Source organism: Sceloporus occidentalis, unplaced genomic scaffold, assembly GCF_023333645.1.
Source record: "Sceloporus occidentalis isolate IW3139 unplaced genomic scaffold, rSceOcc1.0.p SCAF_58, whole genome shotgun sequence".
In the NCBI taxonomy this organism is placed as follows: Eukaryota; Metazoa; Chordata; class Lepidosauria; order Squamata; family Phrynosomatidae; genus Sceloporus; species Sceloporus occidentalis.
This window is the reverse complement of record NW_028317038.1, coordinates 320231-340585: the sequence shown is the minus strand read 5'-3', so window position 1 is coordinate 340585 and position 20355 is coordinate 320231.

Genomic DNA, 20355 nt, shown 5'->3' with positions numbered 1-20355 from the left:
ATCTTGCAGCTCAAATTAAGCTGCATGAACGTTCATGCAAGTCATTTATAGCCCTTAAATACCCATTATTTTGTCGTATGTGAATCTAGCCTAAGAGGCTTGAAAGGTTTATTTAAATTTAATTGAGAGTAAATGGGAAAAAAAATCTTTCCTTTAAAAAAGATCTTGCCCTTCTGTTACTTTCATTCTTCCTTTCTATTGCTTTCAACATTCGCACAATATGGTTAGGAAAGTTTTATTCAGGAGCAATCTGTACCAAAAAAAAGCGATATAAAATAAAGGAGGATGTGGGTGAGATTTTTAATATGTCAAAACAAAAGCTTAGAAATTAAAGATAAAAAAGTGAATGAATACACAGACCTTGTGTTGGCTTTCTGGTGATTTGTCCTTTTCAGAACAGAGAGAAAAAACTTAAAAGATCCCAGGCTGTTCACTATAGAAATAGATTTTAAATGCGAAAGTAGAGATAAAACCGAGGCAAACCAGTTACTTTCACCAGTCCAGATCCAGCCCTAGGGAGAACTGGGACAGACCATGCACAGGATTTAACACATGGCTTTACCATACAAAATAGTTGCTGCAAGATCCCGAATTCATTTTTTGTGTTCACTTGTGTTTAAAAAGATTATATAGTACTTTCTATGGGAATATATGGCCAACGAAAGAGAAAAAACACATTCAAGCCCAAGAGATCTTTCATCTGGACAAATATTTTCCCAGAACTAAGGTAAGTGTTGATATATTTGGAAATAATTCCAAAATTAAATATCCATTTTCTACTTAAATCATTTCTGCAAATACATGCAAAAGCGAACACCAGTTCATATATATTGGAGAGCATAGAAACATTTAGAAATGTATCTAAATGTTTCTATTTATTATTGTGTGGAACCATCGATTTAACGCACCGTGTCTTGGGGTAAACTATGAAAATGTTTGTAAATTAGGAACTATAGGTTTTCTTTTAAACGTAACGATTTCTAGTGAAAACGCTTGGTTTTTAGACAGAAAAAATATTTATTTTAGGAATCAATATTTATTTGTTTTGTTTTTTTACAAAAGAGTAAATATTCTAAAATAATTATTTTCATAGCATGAATAATTAAAATATATTAAGCATTTTATCCGTGTAGGCTATGAATTATGAAGTCATAGTTAAACCATAGGTAATTTAAGAGAAGTGACCGGATTTATTAATAAAATAAATAAATAAATAAATACCCCTTCCCAAAGTTTATGCCCACATGATTTTTTTTTTTTTAAAGTGGTAAAATAGGGAAACTTATTTATTATTAGACTGAAACATATTTGAAATGAAGTTGCTTTTTTTCTTTGCAAAACACAGGTGCAGAATTTGGCAAGAGTAAATGCGAAGCGAAGTAAGCGCAGGGGAGTCACTCTTCAAAGATTAGAAAAATTGACACAGTGCCCAAAATTCTGGATTAAAAATGTTTAAATTCTCATGTTCTAGTCTCCTTCATCTCACGTTTCCCCTTCTAAGTATTGAGAGACGTTGAAAGCTGCTTGAAAACAAATAAAATCTACTATCATTAAAACATGTCCTGGACCACCTGCTATTACCTGATTTATTTAGGTAATCCAATATATATCTATATATATATATATATATATATATATATATATATAGATATATAATAATGAAGAAATGGCAGTCAGGATCTTGGATCTAAAAACCCTTATTAATTCAACGGCGGACCTACGACATACTTCCGTGGTTATTTATGTAGAGTATATAGAATAATATATACACAATTATATATATATATTTATATTAGAAACTATTAACTAAGTATTATTTATGTTCAAATTACAAGTAGCACCTGGGGAATTATTATTTCCCTTTTTAGCTTTTTTTTTTTTAACTCAAGCGTGACTTTGCAGGAGCATCGTAAATGAATTAATATATAAAATATATGTAATACACAAATACACAATGTAGATTAAACGTTTCACTTGTTTGTTATTTGTTCAGTTCTTATCCCGACAAAGATTAAAATAAAACTGTTCAGGATTTAATATGTAGCTGTTTGCTATGTGATGGGGAGACAAAGAATGACCAGTGGGTGGATGAATAGATAGATATATAGCTAGATGGATAGATGGATAGATAGATAGATAGATAGATAGATAGATAGATAGATAGATAGATAGATACACTTAAAAATAGCCAGATCATTTAATAAGGCAACACAAACTGTCAAACATGCATTAAATCTTTAACTAAACAACAGGGAATACCATTTCAGTTATTTCATGTTGGATAATATGGAGGGGATGTACCCTAATTAAATATTTCAGTCGTTTTTATTTAAATGGAGCTTCAAGAACACCAGTAATGTTTGTTCTTATCTAACTTGATTAGAAATGTAATGTAATCATACATTTGAATGTATTTCTTTTTCTAAATGTACATGACTTTACAAATGAATGCTTAGAAGCTCTTGAACAAAAACTCCATTCCTTTGAAGGGTAATTCAGACAATGTAAAATGTATCATATGCTGAATTTAAATGTTTAGATAAGCACATTTACAATAATCACATAAAATATTTACTATTATATTTATATATCTTAATAACACATAATATATCACATTAAAATGTAATGGACAGTGAGCTTTGAGTTCCCATGAGAAAAAAGCCCTGTACATTTTGGTTTTTATTATTATTGTCTCCAGAATACAAATGTTATTTGTGCAAAAAAAAAAAAAAGCTTTTGGATACTCAACTGAAAGGATCGTGGATAGAAAGAAAATTACAACTAACTATTAGCATATCTCATTTTATTCATACAAAACAATGCAGAGTATTTTAAGGAAACCTTTTAAGTTTCAATGCAATAACATATGGGTACCTATATTGTGTCACATGACAATTAAGTGTTCCTGGCGCAAACTATAAAAAAAGGAAAATACAATTGAATCAAATAATAATTTCAAGAATTGGAACTATTCCATTTAGCATTTCCATTAATGTTAATAAATATTTCTCTAATGTGCAGTATGTTAGTTAATAGATAGATCTCTCAGTGTATATATTTTTTATTTAAATGTTGAAACCAATATGAATTTAATCAAGATGTGTAATATTATTCCTCCAGGAAAAGTACATTTGTCTGTGTAAAAAATATGCAGTAGGTACAAATGTTTTAAGCAGGTGTGAAAAAATCTGTAAAGTAAGAATGCTTTCAAAAATAGAGATGTTAATAGTTTATTTTTATCATTTAACAAAATGCAGAGTGAACAGAAGAAAAGTTTAAATCAACTCAATATTTGGTTTGACCACCCTTTGCCTTCAAGACAGCATAAATTTTTCTTGGTACACTTGCACAAAGTCAAGGATTTTGTAGACATATAGTTAGGTGTATGATAAAACAATTATACCAACCAGGTGCTAATTATCATCAATTTATCATCAATTTAATATGTAGGTTGAAACACAATCATTAATTTAACAGAAACAGCTGTGTAGAAGGAATGAAACCGAGTGAGGAACAGCCAAATTCACTAATAAGGTGAGGTTTGCCGAACAGAGTTTAATATCAAAAGGCATACACCATGGCAAGACAGAGCACATCAACAAGACACAAGGTAGTTAAACTGCATCAGAAAGGTTCAAGGCAGACAGCCATTTCCAGATGTTCTTTCCGATTTCTTTTGAAGAAGCACAAAGAAACGGGCAATACTGAGGACTATAGATGCAGTGATCAGCCGAGCAAATTTAGTGCAGCAGATGAAAGACTCATCATGCTTGTTTCCCTTTGCAATCTGAAGATGTCCATCAGTGCCATCAGCTCAGCATTGGCAGAAAACAGTGGGACCCTGTACACTCATCTACTGTCCGGAGGAGTCTGGTCAGAAGAGGTCTTCATGAAGACTGATTAATCAAAATTTCAAATATCTGGCTATACCAGAAGGTAGTTTGTTCGTCGAAAGTATGGAGAGAGATACAAGAATGAATAGTGAAGCATGGTGATGGTTTCTTTTTTTGTTTGGGGCTGCATTTCTGCAAATAGTCCCCTCAATGCTGAGAAGCACATGCAGATACTTATACATTGGCCCGAATCTATTCTGCAGCATGACAACGACCCCAAACATACAGCCAAAGTAATTAAAAACTATATTCAGTGTAAAGAAGAACAAGGAGTCTTGAACATGATGGTATGGCCCCACAGAGCCCTGATTTCAACATCATCGAGAGAAGCAACTGAGGCTGCCTAAACCACAGAACTGTGGTTAGTTCTCCAAGATGTTTGGAACAGCCTACCTGCCAAGTTCCTAAAAAAAACTGTGTGCAAGTGAACCTAGAAGATTTAACACTATGGTCACACTAAATATTGAGCTGATTTTGATTTTTCTTTATGCATTTTGCATTTACTTAAATGATTAAATTGAATGATTAACATATCTTTGAAAGCATTCTTACTTGTGCACAGTACTGTATATAAATGAGTATATATACAGAGGTGTCCCTGGAGTATTCAGCACCCAGGGTGGATCCTGTATGTGGCACTCCCCACACTCCCCACAACCTGCACGTGCCACCTCTGCCCCTGAAGCAGCCGATCTATGCCACATCTGCCCCTAAACGAGCCTGCCTGTGCCACCTCTGCCCCTGAAACAACCTGCGACCTCTGCCCCTTTAGCAGCCTATCTTTGCCATCTCTGCTTCCCTAAATAGCCTGCCTGTGCCACCCCTCCTCCCTAAACAGCCTGCATGTGCCACCTCTGCCCCTTCACACTTATACATTAATTCATTCTTTTTTTCACTCACTCACCTACGCATCCATTCATTCACCCATTCATCATCCCATACCCCCCTTACCTCACCTGCAGATTTATCTGGTCCGGGGGCCAACCGAGCAGCTCTTACTGCTGTGGTGCCCGCACACTGTATGAGGAAACACTCTTTTCCCACCCAGGAAAAGCCATTTACCTGGGTGGGAAAAGAGAGTTTCCTCACTCAGTGTGCGGGCACCTGAGAGGTAAGCTCCAGGCCCGCGTTAGACATCTGCGCAGCTCCAGAGTTGCTCGGCTGGCCCACCAGGAAATCTCCCGGTAAGCTAGGCCGACCCAATACATATAACAAATAGAGGATTTTGATATTTTCCAATCCTTACCAGTAAAACATTAAGTCACATAGAATCAAGATAAAGATTTAAGAGGCTTTTTCACTTTCTATGACAGCAACCTGTCATTTACTATTTTTTTGAGTCATATGACAATTACGTGTATGCGTCAATTAGGGGTAGGGTATTTAACAGTACTAGGAACAATGTTACTAAGGGTTAATTTAGTTTAAAATGTGAAATTTAACACTTTGAATATATTTGTACTTAAATATACCCTACAGGTCAGCTCGTTGCAATATATTGTGCTTACTGATATACATTAGAATATCATTAATGGGTGTGCTGTCACGCTCTACCCAGGCTGCGGAGCTGCATGTCTTTTGTTTCCCTGTCTTGCTGTGGTCCATTTATGGATTTCTGTATGTTCTGTCCTGAACCTCTGATTCCTTGATTCCAGTCTTGCTCTTTGCTTCAGCTCTGTTTCCTTTATAAGGTGTGCCCCACCCATGTGTTCTGTTTGTTTCAGTCTGCAGTCTTAAGGTATGTCTCAGTGCTATGTGTTTGGATTTCATGTTTGGTTTGTTTAGTACCTCTGTAGGCAGGGATTAGCGTTAGGACCCACCGTCATTAGAGTACTTTGGCATAGTGGTGGGCTAAGCATACTATGGCCATAAGATGTGACGGAATCTCCAATTGTTATCTTGTAGTCCTAGGCTAGTCCTGTGGTTTCTGTGTATTCTTGTCATGTGTTGCCTGGTAAGGTTTGTCAGCTCTGTGCCTTGTTGTCCTGTCCTGTATCCCCGGTAGAGGGGTGTCCTGTCTTGTAACCCCAGTAGAGGGGTGTCCTGTCTTGTAACCCCGGTAGAGTGGTGTCCTGTCTTGTATCCCCGGTAGAGGGGTGTCCTGTCTTGTAACCCCGGTAGAGGGGTGTCCTGTCTTGTAACCCCGGTAGAGTGGTGTCCTGTCTTGTATCCCCGGTAGAGGGGTGTCCTGTCTTGTAACCCCGGTAGATGGGTGTCCTGTCTTGTAACCCCGGTAGAGTGGTGTCCTGTCTTGTTCCCTGTTGTGCCCTGTATTATGTATATCTTGTCTGGTTATGGTTCTTGCTTGGTCTCTCTGTCTCTTGCTCGCTCTGTCCCCCTTGCTTGTTATGTTTCAGCTATATCCTTTGCTTAGCTTCCATACTCCCAGCCTGCAGCATCCTGCATGTTATTCTAGTGGTATGTTTCATGCCTGCTCCAGGGTGCCTGCAGGATATCACTTCTTTCATTTTGGACTACATCTGCTGCTATGTCAGGGTGCTGGTATGTGGCTGCACAACCCTAGGTGCTCAACACCCGGGTGAGTGCAGTCGCCCTGCACCAGGCCCTGTCCAACTCCGCTACTGCACTGTGACTCCTGCACACAATCTTTGGGTGCACTGAGTCAATGCAGTCATCTGTATGTACCCGGTTTCGTGACATGTGCAAGTTTAAAATGGTATTCGTATGTCTTTTGTTTCCATTTATCCTCCATGTTTTGCATATATTATAGGTGCATATATTTTGACATCATGTTTCTTTACTTTATTTCGCTCCTTTTGTTAAATGACTGCTTCTCTGTGATTAGAAGCTAATTTGTTCTGGCAGCCTTTGTAAGGTTGGAGGGTGAGGATGAGCGATAAAATCAGGATGGAATATGAATGGGTATATTAATTCCATCTTTTGTCATAACCAACTCCTCTCGGATAAAAATACTCTCTTTAAAATAACTACACTAAAAATATGTTATGCTATAAATTCTGAATTTGACAGTTCCTTTCTGCAACCGTGTTATTCACTAAACAAGCAACAATTTTTCTAATGAAATCTCATCTTATCACACCAACTTTCTCTTTAAGAAAATGCAGTTATGGTATTGTCATCTCTATATAAAAGGAGACATAATTCCAAAAAGCAATGCACATTTTATTTGGGTCAGTGCTGGATTATTAATCATAAATCCCTCTAAATTTATATACATATATGCATACACACAGCTACTTTTACATCATACACTTACATTTACATACACACACCACTCCAACACTTACACATACATTCACACACACACACATCTAACACTCTAACACCTTACAGTATAGAATAATATTTTCCATATTTATTGATTCTGCATAGTTTTTTAATAATTTGTTTAGACTTAACAAAGTTGAGTTTAATGATGTGTGGTTCAGCAGCCTTCTGTCTTAGCTCCTCCTTTTAAGTTTGCCAGTCCCAATCAATTGTTTTATACAGTAAAATCCATTACATGTTATCATTAGACATGCTCAACTATAAAATCTAGGATTTGGAAAAGCTCTACTTTAATCTATAAATAGGTTTGTTTCTAGCTGTTTTAGCTTTATTTCGTTACTTATTTGATGAAATATGATTTCCTTTTTTGAAAAGCTACTGCAATCTCTATGCGGGGTTGAATGCGTTCAAGTCGCAGCAGTTGCCTAAAACAAATTTCTGTGCTTCATTCCAATTCCTTAGAAAAAGCCCCACATAACACTCCAGGGGAAACGAGCAGCAGAACTGCAGAAAAGAGCAGTCAGAATGAGGGGAGAAGGTTGAGGATGGCAGAGGACATGATGGTATTACAAAGAGTAAAATGGGTAACTTAACTGGGTACAGAACTCAACGATGGAAAGGAAGAAAGTGAAGGGCTGAAGAGCAAGAGAGTTATTGGGTTGATGTTCCACTCATGCTTGCCCTTTTTTGAGTTGATTCCAAAAAAATTGTCTTTTCCAAGGAAATGACCATTGAACTACAATAGTTTGACTTGTCCCTGTAAACAATAAAGTATACTGAGCACTAATGCCTACACCTCATATTTCTGTTAGGGACGCAAGCCTTTCTCATCATTGTTTTCTACCTCCAAATGTTTGTTGCTGTGTTACCAGCCTATTCCTTTACACAAGGGTGGACAAAATAAGGCCCGGGCAGGACATGGAATTTTAATTTCCACTCAAGATGTTACTCTTAGACAATGGAGGACTAGTCTGTAATAAAATGCTATTTTATTTTTCATTAACCTAAAAATAAAAGCCTACACTTTTATCCTTCTGGGTTTGCAAGAGCCATAGAAATACACCCCTGCATAAGGTCACTGAATCAGAAGGAAACATCTGTTAAGAAAGATATATGGCACACAGAGGATTTTCCTCAATAGCTGTCAAAGATATAGCCCATGCACAAAATAAATATTTTTCTTAATTGAACACAGTCACAACACAAGCATAAGCAATTTGAAGCCAGGATTGATTGTGGCTGACTCCATGACAGGTTTCATCACTTCTTCCACATACATGAGAGATTTATTTTATTTGCATTCAAGCATCTCTCCATTTTAGAATGAGTGCAATTACTTTTCAACTTTTAACAGTGATGTGGTTAAAGATGCTCCTTTAGAACATTTCATTCACGGCTGGAGACAAATCAAGACACTGGCAGCATTCTAATTAAAATGAAGAAGTTAAAAAGAATGAAAAAACGTTGTAGTAGAGAGATACATAAAATAGGAAAGGCATAAGGGGAAAGTGTGTAGAGTTTGGTGAAAAATTTACATAGCATAAGTGGGAGTGTGTAGGATAAAATAAGCCTATCTATACCAGCTGCTGCTATGAAATCCATTTTTAATAGATCATAAAAAGGGTTAAAGAAATATATATGCAGTATATCAGATTTCAAGGCCCAGATACTCCCAGGTACTTCAGAATAGCACATTGTCAACATCTTTTGGATGAGCAGTGTTGGTGATTCTTGATGTCTGAAGTTAGAAAACAAAGGAGGTTCACTGCCTTTAATGGCTATCAATCCATTTCAAAGCAAGACCAAAGGGAAGTTAAAAGATACAAAAGAGCCAAGTAAAATATCACCAATTAATAATATTTTAGGGAAACAAATGCCCCATATATTTTGTTTTTATTAATATATTATTTATCTAGAACAATAAAAACATTCTAAAAAAAGGCATTGTGGGAATTCTACAAGGAATTTTACAATGAAGCAACATAGGCCTGTGTTGTTGAGGACTAAAATCCTAACGCTGTCACAGATTATGTGAACGATTATTATGATCATATAGTGTTCATCAAAATGCCATTGGTGAATTTGCGACTAAAGAAAAGCTGACCCCCCACATTCCTCATATGCATTAAACTATTACTCTACTTTAATTGTAAAGGGAGATGTCCCCAAATGTTTTTATTAATGATGTCAGATTAAAAATATTTTTTTTTTTTATTTTTTTTTTTAAACAGTTCTAGTTTTTGCAGAATATAAAGTTTTCATGCAGGTTAGCAAATTTGTTTGTGATTCAGCTCTGTTATACTAGCCCAATCTACTAGACTTTTGGAAAAGAATAGAATAGTTTGGTTTTATTCACCAAGATGGGTACTCTGACTAATGGAAGTCTATGGATTAACGGATTTATTCTTGCTATAAAGAATCAGCTCAGTGGGGTCTTTGAGCAGATAAAGTCATCCAAAATATCACATGGTTGACAACAATTGTAGCCTTCAGGTCTCCACATAAAGGAAGTTTATTCTAAAAATAAAACTTGCTTATAGCACTGTATATAGCACTGGTTAAAAAAAAAAGACTCTAATGGTATCCAAGTATAAGGCTAGAACTTGGAGCTATGGTAACATCTTGTGTTATGGCAATGGGCGAGCGTATACCTTTTGAGTTGGTCAAACATAGCCAATTGTTAAATTTACAAATAGAATGGAATTCTAATTAAAGTCAGAATTTTTGAGCCAAATGCAATAAACAAAGTTTGCTTTTCGGTTATTCTCTCATTAGTTACTCTACTGTAAATAATTTTCCTCTTTCTGTTTTCACCCTCTATTCTTATTAAAAATACACTGTTTCATCAATAAATCACTAAATGTCTATTGGTAACTCCTTCACATTTTCTCGCCTTTAAGCATCCACTCAAATAAAGCACAATGCTATTCCAGCTCAGTTGTTAATTAATAAAGAATAATTACTTATCCCCTTTATTTCTAGTCACCTTTCCAGTAACTCAACTTCAGTCTGCACAAACCGCCACTACTTGGCTCCTTCACATTTATTCTCCACCATTCAGAACACCGTAGATGACCCTGGGTTGGTTTTCAGTGTTGTATATGACCCACTGCTGTTCTCTCTCATTACCTGTAGCCTCTTATATTGTGCCACATACTACATCTATAATCAATCACCACCTTTTCTCACACCTGTTTTATAAAAATACTTGAAAACCTACCCAATCAACTTCAAATATAAGGTTGTGGCCTGTGTCTGACCATCTTTACTGTTGTCTGTTGCCTGTTGGGTCATATCCTTTTCTTAATATAAAGTTTGCAGATCTGTTTTGGAAAGTAGCTCTGTCTATCTCTAAAATTTGGGAATACTTTTTTTTTTTATCTGCTAGCAATACCTCATATATTCAATATGAACAGAAGATGGAAGTGTGTAGTTATCTAAAGATCATGTTTTCTCTATTTCACTTCTATAAGTACAATAAGTATACGAAAAGCCCCAAGGACATTTGATAAACTCTTGACTAGTTATCCAACATCACTTACCTGGTGTCGACAGTAGGGCTAGCCTCTGACATTGATCATACAGGAATCGGGACATCAGGTGTATGGTAGGTTGTATTTATCTCATTGGCCACCTACAAGCACAATAGTAGATACCATCTTACTATAACATTTATATATTACAGGCTTGTCAAAAGTTAGTCACCTGATTATTAGTTCCATTATTAAGGGCCTAACCCAGCTTTTCCTGCTGGAAGTGCTGAGTTGAACCTGTATAATGAATATTTAATATTTAATATGGAGGCAGTTTTGACTAATTTAACTCCTCGCTACTGTATGCAGGGCTACCAGGAGACATTCAAAGAAGAAGCATTTCAGAATTCATAGTGATATCAGGGGTTTAAGAGTTAAAAACTCTCCTAAATATACCTCTGATATTCACCCTTCAACTACTGCTTACCATTATGTATATATATATATATATATATATATATATATATATATATATTGTTTTATTACATCTCTTTAATTTAGTGTGTATATATATATAAAACATGTAGTCTAACTAGAAAAAAACCTTACAGGAAACTTATGTTGAGTTTCCCACGCTCGCAGTGCAGAACATGAAGAATACATAGAAGTTTGCTCACCCTATGGACAATAAATGAATCTCAATCTCAAATGATGTATACAGAGATAATTGAGGACAGATACATAGATGATAAACGGACATGTCAAAGAGAAAAACAATAGAATTCCCAATTATGCATATCATGTTTATGTGTTGTATTTGTTAATTTTTTTGACAGACACTTGTAATAAGATGCATTCATAAATGATAACAGAAAATATCACATACATTATGCAAGAATGCATGACCATAACCTTGCTCAACGTCTTAATACAGAGTTTTTAGGCGTTATCAAGCTGGACTCCTTTTCAACAAGAAGAAAAGCATGCAATTTGCATTGATCTGGGATGAACTGAAACCATCAGCAACAGTTAAACTATCCTTGACTTGTGTTGTATATTTAAAAATGTACTTGCAGTTGTAAAGAAGGGGAAATGTTAAGCTTTAGTGGGCAATGACAGACTAAAACTGGAATGAGTATTCTGCTCCTTACATTCTGTACCCAAATTTTCAACGTGTATTCATTCTAATTTATTTTGACCATGACTCTACAGTGTGATGCGATCACCTTGATGATCCTGAACAAGCTATTAAAACACTCAGGTACCTGCAATTTTTTTGGTCTTGCTTTGTGCTGTTTTTTTCCAGATCCTAGTTATAGAGAGTGCAGCACCTACTTCAATATGGCAAAATAAAAACAAATCAATAGGTGAAACACTGGCAATCCAGTCGGACAATGCGTGACTAATAATTAACAATTCCTTTAATTCTATTATTAAAAATTCAAAAAATATAGAACAAAAAAGAACATTAGTACAAAAGAAGTCAAACCAGCCACCAGAACTGAAGTCTGCTTTAAAGAGGCTTTTTTTTCTTATTTTGTACTATTTATCATCTTTTTTTTGTTATATATTTTTGAATTTAAAAATACGGATCAAAAATCCAAATAAAGGAATTATTAATGACCGTTTTAGTCACGCGTCGTCACCTTTTGATTTGCTTTATAGTTGGAGTGGATGCTCCACTCGAGCTTGAGCACCCGTGAGAGATTGTTTCGTCCGCCATACAGCTTACTAACATATGGTCTGAGCTGAGGTTCAGCTTCTTCTATCCGAAGTAAACGAGTCCAAAACGAGACGTATAATCAGAGCACCGCCGTATAACAAAAATAGAGCAATTAAAAAAAATGAAGTTGTATTTCAATAATGTTTTTTCCCAGTTGTTAAACAGCTAGTACTGTATTGTACAGTTCAATTAAGCCTCAAAGTGGTATCTTTGGTGAAAATTGGAAGGTAAAGTGTTATATTCTAAAGCAGAAAATTTCTCTCCATTTATACCAGATGGCATCCATTCTTACTTTTATGCGCATTGATAAATGTGTACCTTTAAATATATGAATATATATATATAATAAAAACATGCTGCATTGATAGCTGTATAGTATTAGTAAAACTTTCTTCAGTGCTACTCAACCTACTGTTAAAGAATGTTTACTTACTCACTAAAGAAACAGTCTGAATGTGAGTTGAATGGTTCAGCTCCCCCATAACCATGCATCATTAAAGTTCTGCTTTAGTGAGCATCTCTTGCGTGAAGGACAGAACTGGCCTAGTATAATGCATAGTTAATACAGAGAGTGGTCTCAATAATTTAATTACGCATTATGCAGGGCTAGTTTAGACCTACCCTACAAATTTAGCCAAATTATGCTTAAATGCAAAGATAAATAATCTTTGTGCCCGCGAGAAGAAGCCTCCCCCGTGTCTCTGCCCATATTTTTCTTTCTTTTTTTGTTTGTATTTGTGTCTTTCCCAAGCTTTCTGAGCTCTGATGGTTTCATTTTTAACTCTATTATAACATATGTAAGCCTCATTGTTTTATTTATATATATATATATATATATATATATATATATATATCTGTAATATGAGCAGATTAATTAATCATTTAAACAATTATGATATTTCTTTTGGAAAAGTACTAAAACTAATGTTTACGAATCTATAATAACACGTGTGTGTGTGTGTGTGTATATATATATATATATATATATATATATATATATAATGTATGTATGTATAAATATATATTTCAGAGATTTAGGGATGATAGCTTTTCTGCTAGGCTCTATTTTTATTAATATATACCTGAATATTTATCAGCTTTTTTTTTATTTAGAAAAACAGTCCTAAACAGAATGCTTTTTAAATAATTTCGAAACAAGACAGACATTACAATTTATTTATATTGCAAAATGAAAAGCAATATTAAGATGGAATATTGGTTATCATCGATAATTAAGGTTTGTACCCTTGTTACTCAGTTATTCCTATACTACCCAAAACTAAAAGATACTAATTGTATAAAAGTCTGACATGTACTGAGACAACATTTACAATATAAAGGCTACAGTTACAAATGTAAGATTTCTCTTAACTTATACTTTTAGAGTAAGCGCAATTTGATTTTTTTTTTCTTTTAGGTGCAAATTAAAATAAAGGAAAATTGAAATATATGTTAGATAAGCACATTTACTCACTCAGATGTGGCTCTCTTTGGGTAGGAGTTTAAAGTATTTCCAGCCAGAAGACGTTTGTTATCACTATTAAAATGAAACTCCCAAGCGTTGAACCTTGAAAATAATATTTTACTGCGATCGTCCCACCCTGCGGAAAAAAATAAAATAAAAAAATACTAAAATAAAAAAGCAAAAAAAGAGATTTTGGGACACACCTTATTTTTAATATATGTAACTTGCCTTAAGCTGTAGTCAATTGTAATAACAAAAGAGGGAAACTATTTAAATTACTAGTCTCATTGGCCTTAAGGAACACGTGATCACAAAATGTTAGTATTTAAATTATCTTACATGCAGGAAAAGACTCCCAATGTACCTCCCTCAACCAAATCAACCATCCCCACAGCTCATGCACACAGGAATCTATAAAGATTTCTTGAGGAAACGAGAACAACGAGAAGCCATTTTCATTCAATTACTAATTACTTCAAGACAGTGAATGAAATAATATCATGTACAGTTCTGCACAGAATTCTGCACCACAGATCTTGAAATGTTTCTAAGAAAGGTGTAATAGCTACACAATTATTGAAATACATACATATATACAGTATCTCACAAAAGTGAGTACACCCCTCACATTTTGGTAAATATTTTATTATATCTTTTCATGTGACAACACTGAAGAACTGACACTCTGCTACAATGTAAAGTAGTGAGCGTACAGCCTGTGTAAGTGTAAATTTACTGTCCCCTCAAAATAACTCATAGCCACACAGGTATTAAAGTCTAAACCTTGGCAACAAAAGCGAGTATACCCCTAAGTGGAAATGTCCAAATTGGGCCCAAAGTATCAATATTTTGTGTGGCCACCATTATTTTCCAGCACTGCCTTAACCCTCTTGGGCATGGTGTTCACCAGAGCTTCACAGGTTGCCACTGGAGTCCTCTTCCACTCCTCCATGACGACATCACGGAGCTGGTGGATGTAAGAGACCTTGCGCTCCCCCACCTTCCGTGTAAGGATGCCCCACAGATGCTCAATAGGGTTTAGGTCTGGAGACATTATTGGCCAGTACATCACCTATACGCTTAGCTTCTTTAGCAAGGCAGTGGTCGTCTTGGAGGTGTGTTTGGGGTCGTTCTCTTGTTAGAATCCTGCCCTGCGGCCCAGTCTTCAAAGGGAGGGGATCATGGTCTTCTTCAGTATGTCACAGTACATGTTGGCATTCATGGTTCCCTCAATGAACTGTAGCTCTCCAATGCCGGCAGCACTCATACAGACCATGACACTCCCACCATCATGCTTGACTGTAGGCAAGACACACTTGTCTTTGTTCTTCTCACCTGGTTGCCCCCACACACGCTTGACACCATCTGAACCAAATAAGTTTATCTTGGTCTCATCGGACCACAAGACATGGTTCCAGTAATTCATGTCCTTAGTCTGCTTGTCTTCAGCAAACTGTTTGCAGGCTTTCTTGTGCATCATCTTTAGAAGAGGCTTCCTCCTGGGACGCCATGCAGACCAGTTTGATGCAGTGTGCGTCGTATGGTCTCAGCACTGGCAGGCTGACCCCCCATCCCTTCAACCTCTGCAGTAATGCTGGCAGCACTCATATGTCTATTTCCCAAAGACAACCTCTGGATATGACGCTGAGCACGTGCACTCAACTTCTTTGGTCGACAATGGCAAGGTCTGTTCATGAGGTGCCTTGTTGAACTTCCAGTGACCAGTATGAGAGAGCGATAACACCAAATTTAAAACACTAACGCATCACATGACACCGAGGAGGGAAAATGGCTAATTGGGCCCAATTTGGACATTTCCACTTAGGGGTGTACTCCCTTTTGTTGCTAAGAAGTACGTTTTTTGTTTAAGTATATTCTCATCCAGATGGAGGGATGAAAGTTAAAATAAGTCTTTGTTATAGGTGTCATCACAATCTTGGATCCCATATGCATTTATCTAATTATTTTTGGTTATTGCTGGCACAGATCTCCATACAGTAAGCTCCATTGTGGTGTCTCTTGGTCAAGAGAATTTGATTACCATGTATTAGCTGGCTTTTCCTTGTTTACTTGTGGCTCAATAATCAAGGCCCAGGGTCTGGCTTGGCCCTATCTTAGGTTGTGTCATCATTTTGCTCCGCTCATTCACCTTTAGTACTTTTAAAAAATGCCATTACAAGCCCTGCAGAGGACATAAAGGAGTTCATTGTACACATCTTTGTGTCAGATGTGGCATAGATCACAGCTCTTCCACTTGACCACCAGGCAACCCACCCAGTCATAAAAAAAATATAGCGGCTTGGATAAAGGAAGATTTATTCAAAATCATTATTATTATTATTGGTGATTGTATCTGGCTCTGTGACTTTGTTATGTATGTATTTTTGACATTTAGTCTACAAGATATAAATGACCACGTTGTCTTTATTTTTCAGCCTATAATTGAAAAGTGGAAGCCATGTTGATTAAGATGAAAAATGTTCATATTCAGCACGAACATTGGACTAAATTTTAGTTATTGCTCTGAATCTACCAGTTTACCCTTTAATTCCTGCTTTAACTTCACATATCTGGCCTCAGGTGTGCTTTTTTGTATATTTGATAACATCATTTCTTGTATCTGTGTGTCCACAAAGCATGTGCTTAGGAACATGTTCTTAAAGGAAGCCATTTTACATGTCCTCAGTATAGAGCACTGCCCCTTGGAAATGGGATGGGGCTGCACTAATCCGAATGTATGGAATGTTTTTTTCTCTGTTACTGTAGATAGGTTTGCATACAGGGTTTTCTTTTCCTTGAAAATGCAAAAACTGGCAATTGAGTTTGGAAGATTCTAACAGGCTGGGTGGCCAGTAGGAAGTTAGGCCAAGGTGTAACGCAGCTGTGGTCAATCAAACTTTTAAAATCTTTTGTGGAAGACATCTGTACTGGCTTTACAGAAATACAGCTACTTTTAGGAACAGAAGTTTCAAGTAAATAAAGTGGATACAGATAGAAAATGAAATATGGAGAGCTGTATGGTCACCATACCAACCATATGTTAGCTGTATAAGCATGATTTCTTAACCAAGTTTATACATGCCTTATAATGCTAGGGCACAATTTATATGTGGTGCTCAGCAACATGTAACAGTTACATGAGCCCTGGAAAAAAATGCTGATATGGCAATGCCAAGACAGTGGGGAAGTGTATTGTCAGTACACCAGCAGCTGCAATATTGTATTTGAAGGGGCCTGTGTTCAAATGTAAAGTTACATGTTTAACATGAAATGCTATTGTTAGCATTGTTTTTCAAATAATAATTTTTTTCTTTGTGCATTAAATAAAATGTTGTAAAGAGTGACGCGTATCACTGTACAAAAATGCACCGTGTTTTATATTGTTGCATTTTATCTGCAGATCTAGAGGCTGCCATTGTTCGAATGTGTTCTTTTGATAACATTCCCCAATCAAAATCTACACTGTCCCTTTGCCCTTAGACTTCTATTAGTCAGAGGGTCTCTCTGAGTGAGCAAGTCAAGTGAGTGTACTGTTCTGTACTACAAGGCAATATGGTTAAGACACAGTCGGGGTTATGTATAAAAAAATATTCTGGTGCATTGGCAAAAAAATTGTCTTATCTCTATGGCAACCAAGGGAATGGTCCAATAATCAAGAAGATTTTTTATTGGTTGCTCTAGTGATAATCCTCAGTGTTTGTTGAGTAGATCAGGCTAACCGACTTAAAATCTAAAATAACAATCTAACATAAATACTTAAAACCTATTATCCTATTAGTAATAATAGTAACAAAAACTGTGGTAAAAACCATTCCCTTGCTTGCAAATGTCGTATATATGCGTGATGGGGAGGCATTTTCACGGCTGGGGATGTGATGTAAATCGTTGGGAGGAAACTACATTTTAGGGCAGTTTTCATGAGAAAGCGAGGTATCTGAACAACAGTAACCTTCCACTTTTAGCCCTAGGGTGATGGTGACAACTTTCAGGAGGACCGGCCAAATTACCCAGTAATACAGTTTCCCAAAACACTTTAAAAGAGAAATATGTGAATCTATTTGTAAAACACACAACATTTTTATGGTTTCTTGCTTCAGAAACTAGGAACAGCCAAGGGGAAAATAATCTGTGAAATATGCTACAGTAATGCATTGTGGCTTTGTCAGAATACAGCCAGTTGACTCTATTAAAGAGTGGAAGTATTATCCTTAATGTCTAAAAGAAACATTGTGCCATTAGAATAAAATAAAGCTCTATATTAGACATTGGAAGCACACAAGAGGGTGACTTTTGTAATATCATTTTTGACATTGATATTTGTGCTGATACATTTGTTTCCTTTTGCTGCTACAATGGAGGGAAGGATTGTGACACAATGTACCCTTTTCTAAATAAATATTAAAGACCAGGCATTAGAATAACCTATCAATTCTTAGGATTATTGCAGTTGCAGCCTCATTTGGAATGGTTATTTATTGTTGTTCTCAAGATAGATTTATTGATAGGGGGTTGAAATAGCTATTAGTTAGACATGTTATTTAGGCCATTATTTGACCACTTGCAAGAAATGTCTTGGTCATGTTTCCAGTATATGGAAAAAAAGCAGAATGTCACACGTAGTTCTAGCCACAAAGTAACAGTGATTAGGTGGCACATGTCATGTCTCCACGGGAGATGATTGGTGCAGCAGAAAGCTTATTGTGACTTTTGGTTTCTATGGAAACAAACAGTAGAATATTGTATGAAAGGTCCTCTCAGTGTTAGTGAGAAGAGCCTTGAAAAATTTCTCAGGTTACCGAAAGAAAGAAAAAAAGGGCAGCACAGACATCAGAACAGGGATGTATCTTCCTGCGGAACAGACTCCAGCAACCAAATCTCACCCCAGTGGGCAAATCCATTGCAATCCCACTCTTCAGTCTGGGTACAAGAAAATTTTGCCTATGAGATTATAAAGACAGCGCAAGGCAGTCAGCTGAATAGGTAAATAGTTACGCACGGTAGTAGTACTGTGGTTTTTTCCACTGTACTGTCTCAGCCCAATGATTTATCACTATCCCAGTAAAGAAGGTACAGACACCTTTGCAGCAACTGTCTTGAGAGCTGGAGGAGGTCAAAATAAAAATAGCAATACGTGTACTTTTTGAGTGCCCAAGGGACAAAATGTTCCCCTTAACTAACTAGTCATTAATTACATTGTATTTTTTTGGGTAATACTAAACCTGAAATGTTGTTGGGGTTTGGGTCAGCAATGGCATGTCAAATTCATTTTATTATGTAACAAACTATAATGCACTGTGTATTCGGACACCTTTCTATCAGAACCAACATTACATTTTTCAGAAATTTGAGCTACAGTAACTCATCTGTTGTATTTTATCACATGGGCCAGCCTTCACCCTGTGATGGACCCTGTAGAGACGGATGGTCTCTGCTGTCAATAGTTCCAGCAATCTCCTATGGTCCCCTCGGTATACTCCAGACTTCCAGTAACCAAGTAGTTGCACTCCACGATGAAGTGTCCCTTGTCCCCAAATCACAGACACGGCCTTAGGCATGAACAAGTAAGAATCTGCTTTATTGTACACCAAACACCAACTTTATACATGAGACCATCTTGATAAGAACAGGGTAAACAATACATAAATACATTAGCTTAAACACTTTAACTGGCAACCAATCACAGTGCAGGGGGTGTGGTCATGGGCAGCCCACGTCCCTGTAAATTGGGGACCAATTAAAAGAGGAGCTACCCTCCCTACCATATATGGATATCCGGGGGTGTGGCTGTAGTGACCAATAGGGAAGGTGCCTACCTAGCAGACTCCTACAACCTTGCCACAGATGCTCTTGTGGCACACCCCATAGTTGCATATGAGCCTTGGCCGCCGGTTTATCTCTTTCCTTCTGTGGACCACTTTTGATAGGTACTGACCATTGCAGATTGGGAACACTCCACAAGGACTGCAGTTTTGGAGATGCTCTGACCCAATTGTCTAGCCATCACAATTTGACTCTTGTTACTGAAATCCTTAAAGCTGTCCATTTTCCTGCTTCTAACACATCAGCTTTTAGGAGAAATGTTACATAGTTAGGCTGAAAAAAGACATGCGTCTATCAACTTCAGCCTTTCCCATCTGTTAATCTGTAAATTTTTTGGCTGTTGATCCAAAAGAAGGCAATAAAACCCAGTTGTGGATCTTTCCAATCTTGTACAAACTAGGGAAAACATTTCTTCTTGACCCCAGAATAGCAGTCAGATCTCTCCTTGGATCAAGAAGCTGTTTCCCCATAATTTAAAAATTATATCCCTGAATATTATGTTTTTGCAAGTATTCATCCAACTGTTTCTGTACAGACTCTGATAAAACTACCTCTGCAGGCAGAAAATTCTACATTCCAATTCCACAAATGTTCACTTGCTGCCTCATATAGCTCACGCATTGACAGGTGCCATGATAACAAGATTATCAGTGTTATTCACTGATTGGTGTATATCCATAATATTTAATCAATGTATTGTTTTGTATTTTTTTAAGAAGATAAGATACGACA